This window comes from Phodopus roborovskii, unplaced genomic scaffold (assembly GCF_943737965.1).
Source record: "Phodopus roborovskii unplaced genomic scaffold, PHOROB, whole genome shotgun sequence".
NCBI classification, from domain to species: domain Eukaryota; kingdom Metazoa; phylum Chordata; class Mammalia; order Rodentia; family Cricetidae; genus Phodopus; species Phodopus roborovskii.
Window position 1 is genome coordinate 7,714,364 of NW_026126433.1, and position 24,455 is coordinate 7,738,818.

The 24,455-nt window shown below is 40.7% G+C and overlaps 1 protein-coding gene across 6 annotated transcripts in view; it reads right to left on the reverse strand.

Annotated features, from left to right (window-relative positions):
- Mecom (MDS1 and EVI1 complex locus) overlaps positions 1–24,455 on the reverse strand; it is a 540,594-nt gene that overhangs the window by 153,099 nt on the left and 363,040 nt on the right. The window lies entirely within an intron of this gene.

Genomic DNA, 24,455 nt, shown 5'->3' on the forward strand with positions numbered 1-24,455 from the left:
CCCTTGAGTTCTGTCAGGAAAATCTTCAAAATATACTTAGGTTCAAGTAGTTTCAAATCAAACCAATATAAATAATGGGTAGAATTACTAACCTGCAGGGAATGTCATCCTAAATTTCCTGCCACTGACTGTGTAACCGTAAGCATGACTGGTGTATTTACTGGAGGCAGTATATACTGGATAATGTTCCTCAAAAACTCGTGTAACTAATGCAATATGATAACCACTCGGGTGCTACTGTGACGTAAAGAATCTATTACAATTTTACCCAATTCAAACAAGGAAAAAAGTTTCAAAAAAAAAAAAATAGTAAGACCTCAACAGCCCTGTGTGCTAACCAAATATGCTGCCTGTTCTACTGAGGTTATATATAAGTTATCCTGAAGTAAGGATAGCTCTATGGTATACACATTTTTCTTGAATCATGACATGATCTTTTCTTTTATTAGTTTCTTCCAATTGTCCTCCCATGGGTCTCACTGCCATGGAAACCACGCCTGTCACCCGGAGAATATAAGGACAAAATAAGCAAATCCAACAGTGTGTATTTCCACCTATGCATAGATGGAATGAGCCCAAAAATATGACAGTCTTTTCCCCAGGAGATGCTGGGTGTTGGAATCAAAGTGTTTTGACTGGGTCTTGCAGATACATTTAGCTATTAGCAGAAAAAAAGATTCCACACACAGGGCAATAAGATGGCTCAGTGGGTAAAAGTGCTTGCTGTGCAAGCCTGACAACTTCTGTCTGATCCCAAACCCACTCATAGAAAGCCAGCTGCAGTAGAGGTGATGCTCATTTCCAGCCCAGCACTGCTGTGCAAGATGTTAAGCGTACACAGAAGAACAAATAGGAAGGTGGCAGATCAGATATCCTGGAGTAGAAATAATGAGAGAGAGAGAGAGACGGGGTGGGGGGGAGGAGGAGGGAGAGGGAGGAAGGGAATGAGGGAGAGAGAGACAGAGACAGAGAGAGAGAGACAGAGAGAGACAGAGAGGGGGGAAGGGAGAAAGAGACCCTGCCTGGAAAACCAGGTGGAAGGAGAAAAGCAATTCCTGAAAATTGTCCTCTCATCTCCACAAGTGCACTGTGGCAAGGAGGCTCTCTCTCTCTCTCTCTCTCTCTCTCTCTCTCTCTCTCTCTCTCTCTCTGTTTCCCTTCCTTCCTCCCTATCTCTCAGTCTCTCTGTGTTAGACAGAGACAGAGAGATTTAGTAAAGTGAAGCGATGACCACTTAGGCAGGAAAGATGGGAGGGTGTATTATTTAGGCTCGCGGCTCCCACCTTCTGATATCCTCTTGTCATGATTTCACTGATCATGAACCTGAAGCCATGATCTGCCACTTTCCAGCATCCTAGTCCTTGTGGAGCAGGCCTAGAGCCATTTCCCAGTTTTCAAGAGGCCAGGGTATGGATTCTCTGGAAAAGAAAAGTCCTTGTGTCGCAAAGCTGAAGCTGAGCAAACATGAGCAGCCCTGTGGCACACTACCAGGGAGACAGCCAGCACAAAGATCATGAACCAAAGAAAATGACTCACATGTGGGTCAAAAAGGGGAATTCGATTTTTAAAAAGTACTACAGTTAGTCTTTAAAATAGAATTCGTATGATACTCATGAAGAAGGAGGAAGAGGGAGGAAGAGGAGAAAGAACAGAGCAATGAGAAATAGAAATAGCCTGGGCAATGTACCTGTCTGTCTTTTGCTAATGTTATCATATACATTATAAACACCAAAGAGTGTCAAAAACATTTTAAGAAATTGGTCATCCCTTTTCAATTCGTGAGTAATATTTGGGAATGGGATGAAAAATAATAATGGCCTTTAGGGAATATTTAAGAATGAGGTAATTTGCATGCTTCTTCCAGAAAACATTGAGTGTATCTTTTTCCTCTGCCAGGATAATTTTAAATTGTTGGAATCAAAACTGAAAATCTCTGCAAAGGTTGGTCACTCTGTTTGTTCAGCTCTATATTTATGTCAGTGTGACAGTTCATTCTGTACAATGAAGCTAGTCAACTATTCAGTCTTCATAGTTTTTATCCAACACCTCATTGAAGAAATCCCAAAGTTCTGGGTAGACCAATGTTTTAGACTTTTAGATTCTGATTCTTCCAAAGTTACAACCATAGCAACTCAACCAAGCAAGAATAAAATAGTCACTTCTCTGGAGAAATCTTGAATGACTATATTTATTCCCTCTACCCCTTCTGTCATATAATATTTTGGCTTTTCTCAACCACCAAGCAAATTTTGTTGATAAATGCTCCTGTTTCTATCAGAGATGTAGCCAGTAGAGTCTACACAACTCTAAGCCTAGCTTGATATATTTTTCTACAAGAAAGTAACCATCTTATGTCCCAACCACCAGAGGCAAGCTGAAAAAATACTGAATTACAAATGGATAGATTTCAGGAAAAGAGTGTGACAAATATATTGGAGCATAGATTTAGGGAGGAAGGGAGGCAGGAAGGGAGGGAGGAAAGAAGGAAGGGAGAGAAGTAAGAAGGGAAGGAGGGAGGAGAGAAGGAAGGCTTGGAAGAAAAGATGGTGCATTTGAACTTCTATAGATTGGAAATAAAATACAGGAATGTGAGGCCAGTTACTCAACTCATGTAGGTCATTGATAAACCCATGAAGCCTCAACAGCACGGCTGCCTAGACAAGACCTGAAGAGTGGCAACACCAATCGATATGATAGGATGGAAAGAGGAAAGCTCACTGGGCCTACAATTACTGGAACTGGAATTCTAAGAGTAAGGAATATGCTCTTCCTCTGGGAAGAATCCTTCAGTTGGTCATTCAATACCAAGTGGTTGGCCCTGATACACACATGTATATAGGTAATATTATATTGATGAGAGAGGTCCTTTTGTATGCTGTTAAAGTATGTTTCTCTTATTCGTTGATGAATAAAACACTGATTGGCCAGTAACCAGGCAGGGAGTTTAGGCGGGGCTACCAAATGAGGAGAATTCTGGGGAAAGGACACCAGAGAGAAGCCGTGAGAGGAGATGTCATGTAGCTACTGGGAGGATTCGACACTAGGTATTCTCAGGTAAGATAGGGCCATGTAGAAATACATAGATTAAGAGTCATGTGTTAATAATTGAGAGCTAGCCAATAAGAAACCTGAGCCATTAACCAAACAGTTTATAATTAATATAAGTCTTGGTGTGTTTTGGGGGGGACTAAATGGCTGTGGGACAAGGCAGAACAAAAACTCCTTCTACATTATATGGTTTATTTATATATTTAGGAGTGCGTGCGTGCGTGCGGTGATGCATGGGAGGAATTAGAGTGAGGAAAGGGAAAGGGGAAATAATGTGATTATGTTATAATTTCAGAAAATAATATTTTAAAAAAATACATGCAACTACACCTCTGGTGCTGCTACCCTAACTTCTAATCAACTATCTCATTAAAGATGGCATAGCCATCCATGGTCTAACCCCTGGGGTAAAGTCTTCCTAGGCTCTTCTCCAAGGTCTCTGCTTAGGAGAACTTTTGTTATTCTGTTCTCCTTGCTCTGACTATGAAGCAGCTCACCTTTCAGATAATGTTTCTGGAATCGTGGATTGCTTTCTCATGGCTCAGCATAAACCCAAGTCAGTTTCCATGAGCAGAGGGTGTCAATCAGATCCACCACTACATCAAGATCCAGTCACCAACAGTTTCAGTGCCTTGGCTGCCCCAAAGACCTTTGATACTAATCAAATCATATGGGAGCATTTAATATCGGTAATCTCAACTATTATCTGTATTCTGTTAAAAAAAAAAAAAGCCTCCCTGCTGTATTACATGTTTTATCTCATTTAACTGTTAAAATTCTGACTGCAGTAGTCATCTCTAGCATTTATTTTTTTTTTCCACAGATGAGACTGGGATCACATATTGAATACTGATATATGGTATGTAAGTGTTTGCATCTCAAATCTCAGGCTTTCTTGACCTTCAGTTTATAAAACACTCTAAGCTTAAGGCTGAGTGACTGAGGCTGACATTGTCCTCTATCAACTACTTCCTTACTGAGTTGTGTCATATTTAACAAAGAATGCTCTGAGTGAAGACAGCCAAGACAAAAGCCAAGACCACGAGGAAATCAGCCTATCATTTTTGATTTGCATGTTTTTTTTTCTTTCCTTTGTCTTAATTTCTGATTATCTCTTGAACAGAGACAACAAGCTGCATTGCAACTTCTGTGGTTCAATCACTTCATACATGACTTAGGATAGTGACATTGACTCAATCTTACATTACCCAACATGTTGACTTGAAGTCAAGCTCTAAGAAGCTTTCATGCTATCCTTAGGGTTTTATGGTTCTATGCCTCTACTTGTTTTCTGGCCTCCAAATATCCTGCACTTATCAGTGAAGGTCAAAGTTAGCCCAGGAGACTGATTAAATGCACTCAAAGCAGAGTGTGCTGCCTGCAACTGGGGTATAGACTATGGAGTCTGTGTGAGGAGAATCCAGTCTTCACAGATGATTCCATGACCTTGGTTAAGTTATCAAATGTCTTTCTGTCCCAGTTCCCCAATGTAGAATGGATTCTCATGGGAAGTTAATGAGGCCATGAATAGAAAATGCTTACAATAGGGGCTGACACAAAGCAATTACCAAGTATTCTCTGTTAGATAAGAAATCAGTAATAAAATAGGGAAAACACTAATCTCTAATTTTAGTTTTTATTAGCTGGCATTAATAATTTTGTGTTTCTTTGCTTTTATATTACATTGGATTATATAAATTTATTCTACCAAAATAGTCAGTCATGTGGGTTTAGAATTTGGCTCAACCAAATCAAGCATGGTGGTTCACACATAACCCAACACTTGTGAGGCTGAGGCAGGAGAATCATGAGTTGGAGGGTAACCTGGACTGTTCAATAAGACCCAGTCACAAACATCAGCTTGACAACTGCCATTCTCATACCACAGCCATTGCAAAATTGAATCAACTTATTCCACCATGTTCTAAAATTCTCTTAATGTTTTATACTCAATCACCAGAGTTCTAAAGAACTCAGGAGAAAAATAATAAAGATGACTCATCTGCAGTGACATGTTCAGTTTCATTTAAAAAAGAAAAACCTGGGACTCGGTGCACTTGCCTTATAAAACGTAACTCTGGCTAATGCTAGCTTTTCCAGCTGTTCTCTAGGGAGCCTACATTGGCATGCAAGCAATGACTTTCTTTCTTCTTTTCTTCCTTCCTTCCTTTCTTCCTTCCTTCCTTCCTTCCTTTCTTTCTTTCTTCCTTCCTTTCTTCCTCTTCCTCTTGCTCTTTCTCCCCCTGCTCCTTCTTTCTTTATTGTTTTACTAGGCACTGTGCTATGGTTGCAAATGGTGTCATTGTTCTTGGTTAAAACTGTGAAAAGTACAGCCTATCTTTCACCCTTTCTTTGGCTTCACGCTAAAGTAGCCTTCTTGGCAAAGAACTGCATGGGTTGACCAGTCTCCATTTCTTCCCACATTCCTGGATGGACATGGTCTCCTAAATAGCTACATGCCAATACTTACTGTGTCCCTTTTAATCTCTACACTTGTGAGGGGTGACAATGTTTATTGGAATAAAGTCTTTTGTTGTTGTTGTTGTTTCTACTTGTTTTCCTTCTAGAAACTTCTGTCATTCTAAATTTCAGCACAGAAGAAAGAGATCTTGGGTGGTTGTCATATGTCAATGAACATCTGAAAATTAATCTTAGGACAGTTATATGAGTAGTCATTGATAAAAAAGATAGCACTTACTATGTGTCAGGAGTCAGTGTCCTGGTGGAAGGTTGAGCCTGATCATTGCATAGGAATGACAAACAAATGGTAACATGCTCCTCGATATCCTGATCCTGGGGCCTTTTTACTCGGGGCTGGCTATTCATTCTTCCCCTTTGTAATCACAGTTACATAATAAATGTGTCTTTCAAAGTGTTCTTTAACAAGCTCTGTCTGAAATGTTATTTCCTAAGAGGAAATAATCACAGTTTTATATTGTGATAAGAGACAGAGAATTTTTAGAAAAAAAAAATATTTCTTTAAATTTTTTCTTAGTAGATCCTATTCATTGTTTCTGGCTTTTATTCAAACACAAATTTATACATGGATGACTATATATTAATCTTGCTACAATTTCAAAATATTCATAGGAAATATTCAAAGCTCCTATAGGATGGCCATAGCCAACTTTCTTTTTTATAATTTGTTTTTACGTGTGTGTGTGTGTGTGTGTTTGTATTTGTTCAAATGAGTAAGAGCCCTCAGAAGCTAGTGGCATCAAGTCAGAGCTAGAGTTCCAAGTGGTTGTAAGTCACCCAACATGGGAGCTATAAACTAAACATAAGTCTTCTCCAAGCACTTAAACTCTAAGCCATCTTACTAGCCCTAGATCTCTCTTAGCTACATGATAAAGATTAGAAAAGCAAAGAGAGAAATGGGGGACACCTGGAGAACAAGGCCGCCTGAATCAACTAAGCAAGGCTCAGATAAACTCATAGAGACTGAAGCAGTACGTACAGGACCCACTTGGGTCTGCTTAGTGTTTTTATGGCACTCCCGAGTGTGTGAATGAGTGGGTCTGTGATTCTTGTGCCCACTCTTGGAGCTCTTTTTCTCCTGTAGGGTTGCCTTGTTTAGCCTTGATGTGATGGTTTTGATTTTATCTAACTATATTTTATTTTGTAATGTTTGGTTGTTATCTCTTACAAGCCTGTTATTTTCTAATGGCAGTAAGGGAGTGCATCTGGAGGGGAGGGGAGTGGGGAGAGGAGATAAGGTAGGACTGGGACCAATCGAGGGTGGGCAAAATGTAACCAGGGTAAATTGTATGAGAGAAAAATGTATTTTTAATAAATGAAGAAGAAAAAAGAAACAGAGAATGTAGTATAGAGTTCATAGTTCTAACCACGTGCTGAGTACTGCTTCCTTTTGTGATTTTACCCCCCACATAGAAATCAGTGTGGAAAAGCACATTCAACTTCTAAATGGTAACTCAATCTGCTGTCACAAGCTCTGAGGATACCATCTGAACATATTGATTACCCCTAGTCTTTGCAAGGAAAAATTGGATATACTAGCCTGACTTTCATACAAATTGGGTCATTTGGTCATCAGATATTTATCTATGTCTACCATATGCCTGTCCCTGATCTAGGAGCTGAGAATAAACTAGTGGGCAGCACTGAGGACAGAAGCAGTTTGCAAAAGTATCTCAACTTTTAAACATAACACAACATTGGTGCTGACCAGGAACCTTTCACTAACAACACTGTTCTGGTTTCAAGGAACCCCCCCCCAAAAAAAGGCTGATCCACAACTCATAGAGCTATTTAGGAAGGGTTCAGAGGTGTGGCCTTTTGGGGGGAGGTATGTCATTGGGGTGAGATTTGAGTCTTCAAAAGCCTGGAGCCATTCTCAGCTACCTCTGCCTCATGCTTGTGGATCAAGATGTTACCTCTCATCTACTGCTCCAGTACCATGTCCACCTACTTGCCATGTTCCATACCATGACCCATGACACATGACCTTATGACACAGTAAACTTCTAATAATCTCTTTCTTATATAAGTTGCCTCGGTCATGATGTCTTATCACAGCAATAGAAATGTGCCTGAGACAAACAGTATTCCTTCTTTCATAGCACACAGGACCTTTTCTTTTTGGTTCTTCACTATCACTGCAAGAGAATAGATTTTGCCCTTGCTGGCCATACAAACTTGTATGAAAACTCAGCTAAAATGCTACATGTAAATCTTGAAATTTGCAGGCAAATCAATGGAACTGGAAGAAACCATCCTGAGTGAGGTAACCCAGTCACAAAAAGACAAACATGGTATATTCTCACTCATATATAGATTTTAGACATAGAGTAAAGGATTACTAGCCTACAATCCACACTGCCAGAAAATCTAGGCAATAAGCATGACTCTAAGAGAGACCATTGGTTCCCCCGGAGAAGGGGAAAGGGACAAGGTCTTCCAACCAAATTAGGAGCATGGGGGGAAGGGAATGGGAGTTAAGAGGTAGAGGAAGGGAGAACTGAGCATTAGGGAGCAGAAAGATTGAGTCAGGGAAAGAACAGAGGAGAGCAAAAACAGAGATACCATAATAAAGTCAGCCATTATAGGTTTGATGAGAAATCTGGCACTAGGGAAATGTCCAGAGATCTACAAGTATGACCCCAACTAACAATCTAAGCAATACCGGAGAGGCAACCTTAAATGCCCTTCCCAGATAATAAGATTGATGACTTCCTTATATGCCATCCTAGAGCCTTCATCCAGTTGCTGATGGAAACAGAAGCAGACACCCACAGCTAAACACTGAGCTAAACTCATGGAATTCAATTGCAGAAAGAGAGGAGTGATAAGCAAAGGGGTCAAGACCAGGCTAGAGAAACCCAGAGAAACTGCTGTCCTGAAGAAGGGGGAGCTCATGGACTCCAGTCTGACAGCTGGGAAACCAGCATAGGACCAACACAGACCCCTTGAATGTGGGTGTTAGTTAGGAGGACTGGGCAGTCTATGGGGTCTCTGGTAGTGGATCAGTGTTTATCCCTAATATACTAGGGATACTCTCTCAGCCTAGACACATGGGGGAGAGCCTAGGCCCTGCTCCAAATGATATGACAGACTTTGAAGACTCCCCATGGAAGGCTTCACCCTCCCTATAGAGCAGAAAGGGGATGGGATGGGAGTTTGGCGGGGAGGGGATGGACAGGGGAGGAAGGGAGGATGTGGGAACTGGGATTGACATGTAAAATAAGCTTGTTTCAAATTTAAATAAAAAATATTATCAAAGAAAAATTTTTAAAAACTGAAATGCTTCCTGTAGATGTCCCTCAATTCATTGTGCAGTTGGATTCATATCACACAAGATGCTTCCAAGATCCCAAGTAAAGATTATCTCTAGTTTTCCCACAAGTCTTCTTGTTTCCCAGATTGGTGGGCCTTAGCTATGGTATGGGCATGTGGTTCAATGTAACAAATGAGAAAGAAGAAAGAAGGGTGGTCAAATCCAGATGGCAACACTATTTGGGAAGATAAGGACCCTTTAGGTGGGTGGGGGGGCGCTAGCTGGCAGAAGTTACAAGGCAGATCTATAGGGTGGGACTGTATGCTCTACTATGCCTACTCTACCAGGATAATTAGAAATCTCCGGGTTACAGTAACTGCCTATCCTGAAGCGCCACTGACCAGTACCACATACTGATTAAGACATAAATGGTGTGTTGTGCCATGAAATTTTTCTGATGAGGTTGTGATAAAGATCTACAAGGATGCTGGCCACTTTTGTCAGAACTGGGCCCCAGGAACAGACTGAGGGAAAGTCATTCCCAAGCCCCAGCCTACCTGCCTGTCATTAATTCCAAGAGAAACTTTGGAAACCACCTTGAGCCTACAGTCCTCATTCCTGTTCCCCAACATGAGAGGGACTCAGGTCCTATATTGGTGAAACAGGAGCCATGGGTATAAATCTCTTCCTTAAGCCACATACAGAGTACAAGTGCAAGCATGTATGTGATGACACCTGTGTGCACTCACATGTGTGTGCATATCACACACATATACAAACACACACAGACTTCAAAATAGTCTTCTACTTACAAACATAATTTTGAAAGAATGAGAGGAATGTTAACTTCAAGATACCGATTAAATTCATGAAGATTTAAGTACAATTCTGAGTTTCCTTTCTTAAAACACAAACTAGCAATCGTCTATTTAAAAGTACTTGAGAGGACTATGACTCAATCATGGCCTTGTATATGTTAATCAGTCACATCACCACTAAGTTGCATCCCTGGTCTGTGATTAGATTATCAAACAATAAGGCCATTTGTATGAACTGAACAGGGATACATCACTTACATAGCAGTCTTTCCCCTTATTTTGGCGTGAAGGAATTGGAAACAAACGTGAAGAAAATAAAGTCCTAAGCCTTCAAGGAAGCACCTTTGTAAACCAAACTCGTTTTATTTCCCTTCAATATTGAAACTTGTAAATTATTTCAGTAGAAAGATAATAAATGAAAATTATTTTTATTTTATCTGCAAAATAACTATGCCCCAAAGCAACAGTTAGAGTAAATGCTGAGATAAGAAAATATGCTAAGATATTCATCACAGGCGTAAATATAAATTCTCTAGACTTAAGACACAGCTCTAGAGTTAAATCCTAACATCTAAGTAGACTACGTTTACACCTAGCTTCCAAGTTCCTGGATGTTAATGGTTTAGATCAGGAATGCCCACCAGGCCCTTACTTTGAAATCTTGTTCCCCAGATAGGGACCTTGTGTTTGGGAGACTGAGGCCTCTTTAGGAGATAGGGAGGGACTAGCTAGTAGAAGCAGGCAAATTAGGATGCGCCTTTAAAGACAGTAGCCAAGCCCTGGCCCTGCCTCCATCTTGCTTCCTCTGTTTCCTGCTCAGCCAGGAGTTAGTCTTTGCTGCATTCCAGCCAACATCATCTGATGGGGCCTTCGGTGCCTCCCCTGCCATGGTGGTCTGAATTCTTCTGAAGATGGGATCCCCACATATAACTTTCTTCTTTTATGTTGAACCTGGCAGGTATTGTGGTCAAGGTAAGCTAATAAACCAGGGAAAGTTTGAGTTTAACATACAGTTATGAAAATATTATGTAGTATATTCTTTTTCCAATGATGATGATTTTCTTTTATTTTTTTTTTATTATTATTATTATTTTTGCCTTGTCTATTGGGGAACTCAGAGTCTGGTCTACACTTTCTTATAGCTTGCTTCAGAACTGGTAAATACATGGTTTCTCTCTTCATCTAGTTCTCAGTACTTACCTGTCTTCCTTGTCTTTATTTTCATTGTCTTGCATTTCCGTTGTAAGCTGCCTCAAGTGTTTTTACAGACATTCCTATGTTCTACAATGAGTTTTTAAGAAATAGTAAAGTATGAGGAACAAATACAATTTCACTTTTAAGATTCTCCAGTTCACATGAAATTGTGGAGCGCTAGGAGAGAAGGAGGCTTAAAATTCTTTTAAAACAACACTTTTATTAAGAGACAAGGAAGCAGAAGTTATTTCATTACACACTGATAGCATGGACATTCCTCTTGGATCCTGTCATCTCTTTTCATTAGAAGCCTATCTGTGTTCATATATAATGTTCAAATCAACAAGTAGGATTCTAGATTAGCGTATTTATTTTGCACCAAGTTTCTGAAGCTTTCTACATAAAGGGTGATTAAACCTAATGTGCTCGAGGGTCCACCCTCCTCCTGCCAACCAACAGTGTGTCTTTCCACAAACTACTGCTCAGGCAGCTGCCAAAAGAAAGCACTTACTCCCAGGACTCTTGCCAGGAGCCCAGCTGGAGCCCGTGTTCAGGGCTAACCATTGCCTTGTGTTATTACTGTCAGGGTCTCTACCAGTTAGGATGTGTGTGAGCAGCAGCAAAAGCAAGAAAACTTCAAGAAAGATCAGCTGCCAATAGTCTTAAGAAATAAATCCTCCTTGCCTGAGAGGAAGGTGCTTTTAAACTTTGTTCTGGGCTATGAGGTATATAGTATGCAGTGGCTTCCTCGTGCTGCTCACTCTAAATCACTTCTCCATCACTGAGTAATTACCAGGGGTGACTCTGGACACATGGGTCATGTTGTGGCTGATGTATGGACCCTCTTCATGGGCTCTAAAACTGATAAGACCTGGCAGGTCAGCTTGATGGAATGCAGAGGGAGGGTGGCCATGCCATGCAGGTAGCCAGAGATGGTCTCCGAAGAGACTCTTTGACCTGGAACTCAGTATATTCCCAGTATCCTCACTCTACAGCCAGAATGGACAAGAATTATTTACTAAAGTACATTTAACAACCTCTACTATTATCAACACTGATATTAAAGTCTCTAACTTGAAAAAGAGTTTGGAATTTGACTATTAAGCAACATCGGGAGATTCAGGTTGCCAAATCTTGTCATGAAGCTCTTTTTACATAGAGATTGGGAAAGAAATAGGATATGACATCAGAGATCTGTGACCCTTAGGTCTTTGACCAGTCCTCAGTACAAGGGGACATAATAAGAGAATCAGTAAGTTAGTAGTGTGTATAAAGGTGATGCTTCAGGAATAGGTTAATGAAAGGGCAACAGTTCTTCCCACAGCACTAAGAGCATTGTGTCATGTACAACAGGTTCAATTATTTCTGCAGCACACACACACACACACACACACACACACACACACACACACACACACACAAGGAAGCAGTGACTAAGGATTGGTCGGCAACACTGGGTTGAAATGTCATCTCACTTAATGGCCAGAGTGCTATTAATGGATTTCTGTGTGGGAAGTCTTCTAGCATCATTGCTTCAGGAATTTTCTTCTTATCTTTAGGATTTACCACCTGTGTACTGTCAGGGACAAAAACTACCCACAGAGAGCAACAGTTACCAATCAGGCACCGGGCAATTTTCTGGCATTATTGCTTCCTGGAATTTCATTGCTATCTTCAGAGGTCTCTAACCTATACACTAGCAAGAAGAGGCGCTACCAATGCAGGGACTCAGTGAAGGGCGAACATAGTTTCCGGTTTGGTGACAAGGGTGGGATTATGCTCATTAAATCCTTCCTCTAATCATCTTCTATTTAAATTAGCATAAATAAGAGGATTGAGCCCAAGTCAGCCAGCAAGAGACACATAGACAACAGCACCATCAATCTCATAATAAATGAGAGATTGATAAATAAATGCTCCTTGGCATGGCCTGTGCACACGGCCCTTAGTAGAATCAGAAGTGAGTTTGCTTACTTCCCTTGAGCAGGATCTGAGTGACATGTCATTGTCAGCCATCATCTTCACTTAACATGGGTTGTGGCTGGGCTTCTGGAAGCCCTGCATCCATTCCAGGTGCAGGGCAAGTTAAGCAAATGAGTTGCTGTTGACTTTGAAATACTTAGGTGACTTTTGTTATTATCTCTTAGCATGCCCAGGTGGAGCCACATCAGTCTTCATTGCCAAGTTCACTTCAAGTTAAGGAAAACAATGGCTCCAGTGTCTCACTGAACAGGAAGGCCAGCGCACAAGACAGGGGCAAGAACCTCCACGTTTACCTCTTATCATCTCATTCGTATGATGCAATCAGCATTTATTGTCTGATACTGTATTTGTGGAGGTTTGTATTTGAGGGAATTGCTATTAAGTTTTTTTTAAAGTATAATGCATTACACTCCAATCACTAATAGTAATTTCTTAATTTTAAACATAGTTGTGAACACACAAGAAGCTGCCTGCTCAGCACCAATTCTTCTGCTTTTACCTTGGCAATGGAGTCAGTCTTCTTCAGTGCATTGTGCAGAAAGAAGGTAAAGAAGGCAGAAAGACAGGGGTGGGGAGATGAAAAAAAGATGGAAGAAGAGAGGGAAATGGATGAAAGGAAGGGGGGAAAATAGACATTTCCCAGCCTGCCCTGCAGCCAAGCCAGCTCTGGTCAGATAGAGGGAAGCAGTCTTCACTAGTTAGAATGTCCAACAAAGAAATTCAAAAGTAACCATTTAATGAGCGTGACCCCTGCTTGTCACTCTTGATCTGCTTCTTGCTCCAAATATGTGTAGGAGAGCTGCCAGTTGGCAAGCATCTTGAAAACACGTGGTTGAATTCACTCCTAGTGAGAGCACAGTAGGTAGACAGGGTTCTGGGCTCCTGAAAGCATCATGAGGCTATGATTTCAGCACCTGGATGCCCTTTTCTGCCTCTTTTCTATCCACTGTTTGAAGTGTCTGTGGAGCTATATTGTTATAACAGTGAAGTGGAGCATGCTGGTGTGGACCACAGTGAAAACTTTGGAAAACATGCTTTCTATCTCATGACCTTGGTTCTCTCCTCTGTGGATTAAATAAGCAAGGTGATTTCATCTCATACTTGTGATCATAGTATTTGAGGATGGGTCCCAGAATGACATTTTCAGATATTCATATAAAAAAGAAAAAGTATTTGATTTGGACTTGTGTGCTTTAAAATAAAAGAAAAATAAGACAGAAAGAATAGTTACAAACTCTGGAACTCACAGATAAGACGTCACAGAAGTGTCAGTTAAGACAAATGATGATTTAATTAATGTCCCCACCAGAAGAACTTAGCTGGGCATTGTACATCCATTCCAGGATTTAGGTTTGGGGATCACAAATTGGAAGCCAGTCTGTGGTGTACAAAAAGAGCCTGGAAAGAAAGTGTGAAGAGTCTGTTAAGAGACAGTAGAAATGAAAGAGAAGAAGGAGACATATGCAGGAAAGAAGGAAAGGAAGAAGGAAGGGGCAGAGATGGGGAAGGAGGGACAGAAAAGGAAGGAAGGAAGAAAAGGAGGGAGGGAGGAAGAAAGGAAGGAAGAAAGAAAGAAGGGAGTGTTTCACTCAGAATCTGAGATGCTGTGACAAAGAAGTCAGTAAAGAGTGAGCTCCATTTGGAAAGGAAGCTCAAGATCTTGGTGGACAGTAGGTGAGACGTGAACACAATTCAGGCTGTGCTAAGGACTCATGAGTGAACATCAGCCCATTTGGGTCAGAATGAGCTCTATGCAACCAATACAATATTGGATTTGGCAGAAAGGAACCTCCTTCACTCTCTTCCCCACATCCTCCATCTCTTCCCAAATATCCCACTGGTACATGACACCACAGTTCTGTAAGGTACACAATGCAATCCATGGTGATTAGTCACCTATTATTTGTATGATGCTTTTTGCTTGGGACTATAGGGACTCTAACAACAAAAACTACAAGAATCTTCAGGTTCCTCAGAGACAGGGAAAGGAGAACTGTCATTTCATCTTACTCTCCCATCTCGGGATTCATTATGAATTCATTTAAGCTGTAAGTTGTTTCTTGCTTCATCTGTGAGATGTCCAATAATGAAAATGTTTAAGTTTACAAATAAGCATCATCCTGAATCTCAAAGGAATTTCCAGTCTGCACACTGGCAAAGAAAAATAATAAAGAATTAAATATGTAAATTTAAATATATAACACAAAAAGCATTGAGTCCCACAATGACAATTAATATATTAAGAGAATCATGAGAATCAAGAAATCATATGTCTTATAAAGTATTCAAAAAGTTTCCTTGTTTCTTCCTCTCAAGTACCTTTCAGTCTCTACCTCCCGTGTCCTTTACCAAGCTGAAGCAAAATCATCTGGTATGGAAAAAAATCTTTGATAGGCCTTTCAAACTAACCTTGTGAAAACAGATATATGTCCAAGTGTATGGCGACAAACAGTGTTATTATCTCTCTTCCTCTAATATTTAACCAATCTAAACACTCAGGGGGAAAATGTTATCTGAAATCCAGCCACTTTATAGACATTCACTTGGTCTTCTTTTGACGACTAGACTAGCTTTGCTCACAAGTATCTCAAACACTTGTTTGAAAAGGCTTTCTCAAGTGAGTAGACAAACAGTAGAAGTGTTCTTTAGCAATCCCTCCCTCTAAGCCTCCAACGATGCTATCTTCTTGTACGTTAGTGAAGGAAAAGATAAATATGATCTGTGCCATGCCCAGCTGTGTTGTTCTTGAGCTGTGGAATTCACAAAAGGAAAATTCTAAACCATACATTTATCAGTGGCCAAGCTTGGTAAAGCAAATAGATTTTAGTCTCTTGAGTTTAATTCAATAAAGTATTAAACATTAATAGTGCAACATACCATACTCAACATATTTATAATAATCAAAGTTGGCAGGGAGACCAGGCCATTTAAGAATATAACCTACCAAGCATATACTGGTGGCATATATGCATCTTCCCCTAGTTTCTGTCACACATTCAATGTTGAATGAATAATTAGTTTTTGCAAACCATGTACTAAAATGCACAGGTTTCCATGTGATCAGTGCTTCTTTAAGAATTCTGAATGAGAAGACAGAAATGGGGCAGGATAAACAGTGAAATTTTATGTATGTCTTGGGTTGAATGAGTAAACAGCAGCACATGAGGCCTAGTGGAGGCACAGTGAGGTTCTGCTTGTCAAGGATGTGGGAGGAAAGGGATGCCATGGTGTCCTACCCCACTCATGGATAATGCTTTGCACCTGGACATGAGATTATTCCCAGCTCACACAAATGCTCATTCTTCTGTTTACTTTCGTGTTCTAATTCTATTCCTAGGTGGCCAGGCTGCCATTCTACAGCTCTCCTTGTCTCAATTAACGTGCCATGGCATGCTGAATGCCCTGTCTACTCAAGAGAACATACTAGTTAATGATTACATGAGCACCAGAGTCGTTGCACCACATTTCTACCACTCTAAAGAAGATTGCTAATTTCCCATGTCTTTGCGTACAGCTTTCTTTAAAAAGTCCAAGCTGTGTTTTCTTTTCAATAGTCATCATCAACTACACAATTTCCTTATTAGAAAATTCTGAATACACTGGACACAGTGTTCTAGTGAAGGCACTGAACTTAGTCACAGCAAACTCAAAGCATACTGACATGGAAGAAACTGCCCCGGGTTCCTGGCAACCTGTGGTCAATTCTGAACACATCTCTTCATTTGCTGGCATCCTGCTCAGCAGCAGTCCTGCCCCTGTTCTCCATTTTAGGGATCCTTAATCTGATCTCACTTAATTCTAGGAAAGTCTAGCTAACAGTAGTCTCTGGCATCAAGCGTATCCTTAGCAGGTTCTTTCGTTCTTTAAGATGCCTCTAGCAACCAAAAGCTAATTTTACCTATTTCTTTGGCCGTCTCTTATGAAATATAGAAATGAACCCTGAAAGTATAATCTTGAGCACTCTCTTTAATTATATAAATAGTTTTGTTTCCTGGATTAAACCCAGACTTTGAAAAATAAATGGATTTTTGTTATAGCATGTCTGTCTTTAAATGGGTTCAAACCTAGTTTTGTCTTAATCTTGCCATACTAGCAGCTCAACACAACACACACACACACACACACACACACACACACACACACACACATACACACACGCACATGCTATAGCAGCCACATTCTGTTGACTGGAGAATAGGTGTTGTGTTACAGACTTCTTTTTAAAGGAATCAATTCATGTTTTGTATTCTAACACACCCAGTGAAAATGAACAATAGATGGTAGTTATGAGCTCACTGGCCACAGTTAGACAATGTTCAAGCCTACAATTGGGTATCAGAATCTGGATAATAACTGACAAATCTTTAACAGTGTGGTTTGTTATCTAGTGATCTAGGTAGTTACATCAAGCTTGGAAAACCTTCAGTAGAGAACAGGAATAAACACTCAAACATAAAACAAACCCCAAACACATGATCAAATTGTTTATCTTAAAGATGACTGAAGCTTAGTACACGGAAACTACACAGGTCTGATATATATATATGTATGTATGTATGTATACAAAGTAAGTACACTATTTATGATAAAATTAGTTTTAATGGATATTTTGAAATATATTTTTGTCAATTATTACCAGTACCAGTAAGTGTAGTCATACACTGTGGCTTTGAAAACAGAAGTTTTAGAAAGTGTGATGGTATTCTTGATCGTCAACTTGAATACATCTGAAATTAACCAAAACACCTGAGAAAGATGTGGAATGACTCACTTTTATTCAGGATCTTTTGAGTTTGGACAACACCTTCTGCTAGCAGCCTATATGAAGGACATGGAAGAAGGAAGCTTTCTCTCTGCCTGCTTGTTTTTACTCTCATTGTTAAATCCATTCCTTCACTGACATTATAGACTACTTCTTCGGGGTTCCAGCATATGTTGAAGATATCTGAGATGATCTATGTTCTATTCTCTCACTCTAATATATATGTATGTATGTGTGTGTGTCTGTATGTATATATATCTGTGTATATACCTAGATAGATAGATAGATAGATAGATAGATAGATAGATAGATAGATAGATAGATCTTTTGAGGTATATCAAAAGATCAGTCCTTATAGGCATAGTAATTTGCTTACTTCTCTTCAATCTCCTTCTCTCTCAGATATATATATATATATGTGTGTGTGTGTGTGTGTGTGTGTGTGTGTGTGTGTTGTGTGTATACATATATATATATGTGTGTGTGTGTTGTGTGTATACATATATATATATAGTCTATGATGACTAATGCTACTAATAATAATAACCATAAAGACCATGAAAACCCAAGCTCACACTTATGGTAAAGTATTAAGCTAAAACAGTATTGAAAACTTTGAACAAAGCAAGACAGAATAGTGAACTCTTTTTCCCCATTTAAATTTTTTTTTCTTATAATGCTTGGAAAATGGTGACAACAAATTGAGTCCCTGGCCCCTGCAGCACCCACTTCATGCAGATAGTAGAGGAAAGCAGTCAGATTCCTACAAAGGTGTCCAGTACTGTGCACAGTTATCAGCCAGTGCCATGGGATTGCAGATGGCTTGCTGGTCTGGAAAGACCATCTGCCCTCTGTGAGAGCCACTCCCTCTGCATCAAAGGACTATCCCAGCAGGGCACACACAGGATATACAGGCCTGGGCACAGCCTCATCTTCACACCATGAAGCCAAATCATTTTGATAGGGGGCCATAGCCTAATTCCCAGGCATCTTCCGTCAAAAGCATAGCTCACTCAGTGTTTAGGCAGTCAAAGAATCACTAAACCAGAGAGCCAAACAATCGCTTATTCAGAAAGCCAGGAAGGAAAGGCAGCTGTGGCATTCCGGTGTTAAAACAACAGCCCCCCAAAAACTACTTTCCTAGTTTATAATTTTTTAATGCTGGCGTTTTAAAACCAGATATTTATTGCTCTTTTAAAATGTCTCAGGGTAACATTTTCAGCTCTGCAACGGTGCTGCTACATTCCAAGACCAGCAATCGTGTACTGCCCATAAAAAAAATTAACGTGACCAAGACCATTTTTCCTGTGCTTAAGCTTATTCCAATGAAAACCACCCTATAGGCATAACCCTGATATTTCTGTTCACCACACATTAACTCAGAGCTCCTCGGGGTGTGACGCCCAGGTGACTCCTGCGATGTAGATTTCTACAGATCTGGCTGGGAACCTGCATGATTGAGCACCCCACTCATGGCAGAGTATAACCATTGATCTTCTCTTATTTCACCCAATCTGCACTTAGTCTTAGAAGATTAACCCTTTGGCAGTATGAGTTCACATTGCTAAACACAAAAGGAGGCTCTCCTGTGGCTTGGCAAAGTGCATTAGTCCTCCATGTAGGACCTAGGGACTTCTGGGAGTCTGACATGATTCATGGGAGTCGAAGAGAGGACATGGCTGAGATGGGAGTTGGGGGCTCTAGAAGGAGTGAGCTGAAAGAGTCCTGAAGCTAAGGGAACTTAGAAATCACTTCTGTATGCTTTCAGCACAACACAGCTAGTGACAGAAACCAAGTCTTTCCATGACCCTAGAATGCTTAGAGGTAAAGGAACAGGGGCAGAAGGAACATGACTCTAGAGAACAAAACATTATTAAACCTAGACATAAATGAGGACAGGATCCTCTTTGTGAAGAGGGCCTCTGAAACACACTCCCATACAGACCCACTTTCAATTCGCAGCAATGTTTGTATGCTAAGGAAGCTACCTCAGAATCTGAGGGGGGTGTGACTTTACCAGGAAAATATTAAGAAAGGAACATGGAGCTGGAGAGATGACCAAAGAGTACTGACTGCTCTCCCAGAGGACCTGGGTTCAATTCCCAGCACCCACATGGCAGTCCAGAACTGTCTGAAATTCCAGGCTCAGGGGATCTGAAGGCCTCTTCTGGACTCTGTGGGCACTGGGCATGTATTCAGTACATGTGTAGGCACAACATCCAGACACATAAAAATGAATTTACAGAAGAAAAAAGGGGGCAGATATTTGCACACCTGAATAGCAAATACAACCTTCCAACACTCAGTGGCTTCACAGTTAATTCAGGCCAAGCCAATGAGCAACTTTTTTTTTTTTTTTTTTTTTTTTTTTTTTGTCTGTCAATGCAATTTCCCACACCCCATCTCTCACACTTTCCAAATGGAAAGGAAAAGGTCACAGAGTGGGTACCAGGTGTGAGAGGTCAATCCAATCCCACCACATCTGGTAAGAAGAGAAAAGAAGGGGGTGGTATTCCACGGAACTGAGGAAAAAGCTGACTGAGGGTGCACAGTCAGGAAGCCGAGTGAAGAGAAACATGCTCCCAGTTACCTTCACCTGAAGCATCTGCTCCACCACCCCAACCCAGCAGAAGAGTGAGGCTGTGATATGACAGTGGGCAAATGAGGAGAGGGCTGCAGCCCACAGATCCCAGAGGAAGAGGAATGTTTGTGCCGGTGCTGTTCGGCTTAAGCTTGTGTTTTTCTATATAAACTGTATAGAAGCACATTTTTTTCCAGCATCCCCTGGTCACAAACAAGTCACCTTTACAGTTCAGAACATAGAACAAGGGAGCACCGAACATACTGGAAAACTTGGCATCTCTGCCATCAGCTTATCACAGATTTTAAAGGAGAGTATTTCTAGACATGAAAACCATGTACACCGTAGAAGCTCGCAACTAAATTACCTGTGTTTCCCTCGCTGGAGTTCTCATCGCAAGGAATGACAGTCATCATTACATAGACACTGCAAACTGCGTTAACACACCGTGACCTGACCAGGAAGAGAGTGTGGCCTCCTCCATCTATGCTACAACTAGTCAATAATTATCTAGGTGGTATCAGTTATGTTTTCTGTGCATCCTGGTTGGCCTCTGAGTAAAGAGAAGCATTGCAGTGCCTGTGAACCCTGTGGTCTCTGTAGAAGCATTATCTCAGGCGGCCTGTGTGAAGATGGGGTGTATGCAGCCTGTAATCTATGTGTTTACCGCTTTAAAATCCTAGTCACTTCTGGAGAATAGTTGCTCATCCTAATCACAGTCAGAGGCCCTAGCCAGCAGGAAGTGACACTAACCCCGGCAATTTATTTCTTGGAAACTCTAAAGGAAGACGTTTTGTCAGGATGTGCTGCCCTGGCTGTGTGGAGAAGGCCACTATCCAGTCTGTACTCAGGGGTTAACAGGCATGAAGGACTGTGTCACACCTCTCCAAAGCCCTTTAAAGATCAATAAGGATTAGTGCCACTTAAAAAAAATGTGCCTGATTTTTGAAGAAGGAAAGCTATGTGTTGGGTAAGCACCATCTGATTAAATCTAAGTAAGTTTGACCATAGGAATGAGAAGGACATTTTGTAGTCCTCCATAATGTTCCTGACAGAGTAGGATTTTTTTTATTACATAGTACTAGACTGTTTTTTTTAATGGTAAGTTGCCTGAAAGAACCCCAAAGAGCTGAACAAGAAGAAATAAAAAAGACACATCTCAGAGGCAGAACACATGTCCAGTATAGATGAGGCCCTGGATCAGATATCCTACAGTGAGAAGGTCAGGATGGACAAATGATAAAATAAATAAGCCTTGGACTTGAATGTAAACTCTGAAGGCAAATTTAACAACAGTACATACAACTAAAGGTATCATTTTTCATATAAAATAAATGATTAAGACTTTGCAAACCTATACAAAACTGGCAAAATGACCTGTGGCTACATTTCTGACAGAGTGTCACTAGCCACATATGACTATTTGAACTGCAAGTAATGCTGAGGTTGCTCATACTGACACTCAGTGGGCATGCATGAGTGTCACCACACTGGCCAGTGCCATTGATACAACATGCCATCACTGCAGATCACTCTGACACCAGGGTCCATAAACAACCTTACAGTGAACACTGATGTGTGGCATGCTAAAACAAAAGGCGTGGCTCCATAAAAAGTGCACAGAGCACAACATGTTCAAATCATAAAGTACCCTTTTCCTTATTTTGGCTTACATCTAATTTTGAGACTAATTTTGCAGCATATAAGAAAGATCATGTGTAGCTAAGTAACAGTCTCAGTAAAACATACATGGAAGTTGGGCTCTGTGTGTGTGCGTGTGCATGTGTGTGTGTGTGTGTGTGTGTGTGTTTTCACATGTATTCATATTATCACATTACACATACACAATGGTCCACTGGGACAGACATTTCATCCAACCAAGAACCTGCGAAGATATTGACACTAGCTTGAAATACAGATCCTGAAGCAATAATTCGTTTTCTATTTTAATCTGGGGCTAGAGAAATGGTTCCAATGGAAAAGTGCTTAGGGAGCAAGCTTGATGACCTGAGTTCAATCCCCAACGCCCACATGGCAGCCAGGAACATTATAAATGCCTGTAAACTTAGCACTGGGGAGGCACAGGCCAGAGTACCACTTGGGCGGGGCTCGCTGACCAGTCAACCTAGCTGAATCAGCTAGATCAGTCTCAGCTGGATACGTTGTCTCAAAAATAAGGTAGAAAGTGATTGAAGAAGGCACCAGGCATAAGCCTCTGACATCTACATGCACATTCTCTACCCCCACAGAAACGAGTACTTAAATGCATTTCAGTACAGGAATGTACTCAGGATTGAAATCAATATCCAGATGCTGCCAGTGGGTCAGGCTCCGGAAAGTCTTCCAAACGGCATGTTTAATTATGGTGCTATCTTGAAAGGAAGAAAGCTTGGGGATGCCCAAAGTTATATCCTGTGCTGGGATATACAAATGCTAGTTTAAAATACACTATTCCATCCACCCTCTTCCTCCTTTGTTGTTGCACGGCAGCTGTTTGATGAGTGTGCCCACATGCTCACACATGCAGGGACAGTAGCACGATATTACCAGAATACCTGACCAGAAAGAAGTCCAAAGAAGCTATACTATGAGTGAGTTACATTTGCAGTGTTGGTTAAAACACCGGTATTTAAAAGTATACCTGACTATAATTAATCAAAAGGTAATAAATTAAGAAAAATGCTATTCAAATAAAGTAATTATAAAATGTTACAATTGTAGCAACCATAATATGGAATTTCATCCCCTGCTGATAACAGAAATTCTTTTTATTAATGCAGGTGACATTATTTCTTCAGACTAGGGAATACCCACTCTGATGCTTAATTCTTGAGGATCCCATAGAGGCTTTGTTACTAAAGTAAAGTTCAATATGATGAAATAAGATTATTTAAAAATACATAACACCTCACCCAGCACGGTAATATAAAGCACCACATTTTCTTTCTGCCATGGTCATGCTCTGGATCTTATGGCAGATGGCATTTTTAAAGTGGGGAGAGGTCAGGTATGGTAACACAGGTCCGCAAACCAGCACTCAGAAGGCTGAGGCAGAAGAATCAAGAGTCCCACTTTAGATTGTTCTGTAAATTGAATTTGATAACACAATATTACACAACAATACTTCACCTCAAACAAACAATCAAAAAGACAGTGGAATGAAGGGAGGAAGGAAAAGCAGTTTTCTTATGTATTGAAGAACTTTTAACCTTGCATTTATTTTTGAACTACTAATGTTAACACAGAAGTAATACAGGACCACATGTTTGTTCATAAATGTTCTATAACATGACAAACCAGCCTGAAGCTCCCTAAGCCGTACCCTAGTCTGTACTCCCTTGCTCTGCAGACACATTCACTGTTGCTGGAAGACGTGCCCCAGACCCATTTTATGCCTTGCCATCCTACACATCTCTGAGGAGTCAGCAAAACAAGAATGGCACAGCATTACCACAACAGCAACAAAAATGGAAGCATGTTAAACATCACTCAGCTATGGACTAATCAGACTAAACATACTGTAAATCAAGGCGAGATGACTATATTAAGTGAGCTGAAGTTTCCAGAGTACTTAGGAAGTGTATGGGGCAAACTGTGTGCAACCTAAGGTTTTGTTCTCATCATGATGATCAATATATCTAATGAAAGACACAACCTTCAGAAGGTTCTACACAACATATGCTTATCTATGTTACGCACACACACACACACACACACACACACACACACACACACACACACGTGTTCCATGAGTTCTAGGGTGCATCTGCCCCCATTCATTTAAAAATGAGAAATACTTTGAAACCACACAGTAGAGTTGAAGAAGGGTAGACAGGTGACTAAATCTCCATCAAAGGTATTTCTCTGCCCCTCACTGGTAGCTCCTTTTGGCTATGAACTTGATAAACTGGTGGACAGCTTAAATGTGTACCCTCTCTGAAGTAAGAAGTGTGAAGAGACACTCTCTTCCTTTTTTTTTTTTTTTTTTAAAGAAAGATGGCAACTTCAGAGGCAAGAGAAACAACAGGGAATGAGAGTCTACTCTGCTCTGTCGGGTTCTAACTTTTCTGCTCCGTGCGAAAGCCCTTGTCAGACAAATCTTAATTTATAGCAAAAACAAAGGGAAGGAACTGTGGTCCACTGCACAGAGGCTTCAGAAAGAACCCAACGACATGCAGTTTTGAACAGCTCCAGCAGTCTTCCCCAGCTGAGCATGGAGTGAGTCCCTTTACCTCCCTGTTCCGGAGGCTGCGGACAGAAGGTCTTTTATTATTTCTGCATTGCCTAATGGGGGTCCTCTCTTCAGGAGCATGCATGTCTTTTACAAATGACGCT